This window comes from Rhipicephalus sanguineus, chromosome 10 (genome assembly GCF_013339695.2).
Source record: "Rhipicephalus sanguineus isolate Rsan-2018 chromosome 10, BIME_Rsan_1.4, whole genome shotgun sequence".
In the NCBI taxonomy this organism is placed as follows: domain Eukaryota; kingdom Metazoa; phylum Arthropoda; class Arachnida; order Ixodida; family Ixodidae; genus Rhipicephalus; species Rhipicephalus sanguineus.
Window position 1 is genome coordinate 56,852,306 of NC_051185.1, and position 923 is coordinate 56,853,228.

Sequence of the window (923 nt, forward strand, 5' to 3'; positions counted from 1 at the left end):
TGAGCGCCCGAACGATGCTTATCAAAAAGCACAATGCAAGAAGATAAAAAATCAACAAGTGATTTTCAGGCTGTATTAGCACCGAATCTCTTGCCCTAAGTGGAAGTGAAATGACGCATTCTGAAAATGCTGGTCTGCACCTGCGATGGTTCGCTCTATTTTAGATGCGAAGTATCTTAAGGCGGAGCTCAATCCGGTGGTGGTGGTGGTGGTGGTGTGCGGCGTGACCACCCTTACTGCGCATGCGCATACCCTCTCCACACACCTCCTCTCCACTCACCCTCTCCCTCTCCCCTCTCCACTTTCCCTCTCCCCTCCCCTTTCCACTCTTCCTCTGAAAACGCGGGCTAGACATGCCGAAATTCCTCTCCTGCAACGCCGCGATGAGCTCGAGCGCATGCGCGTCCCCTCCCCTTCTCTCTCCCTTCTACGCTGCCCCCTCTCGCCCGCCTGTCGACCGCGTCCCCGCTCGCCCTGTGAGAATAACGGCCAGGCTAGATGGAAGATACGACGCGCGTAGCGTCCCTCTTCGCGTTCCACGACGCGAGGTCGGTAGCATGCCCAACAAACGCCAACGGTACGCGATCGTGCAAGGCTCCGGCTTCGCATCGCCTCATGGCCCCTTTATTTGGTGTACAAACGAGCCCGGATATATCGAATTCGATGGAGATGTGAATAGTTCGATGTATAATAATTCGATATTCGAAATTGTGCTCATATAAAAACATAGCACGTCTCTGACAAATATCTAAACTTGCAGAAAGACGGGAGATTACCGATTGGCGTATCCAAAAGCCAGCAACGTCGACAGGCACACGACGGTGATAAATGATTTATTTGATGCGCAAAAAGCCGAACAGGTCGACGGGGCTCAACTGGCAGCACACGTGAAATGCGCAAGAAGGAGTAGTGCTGAATAAAAA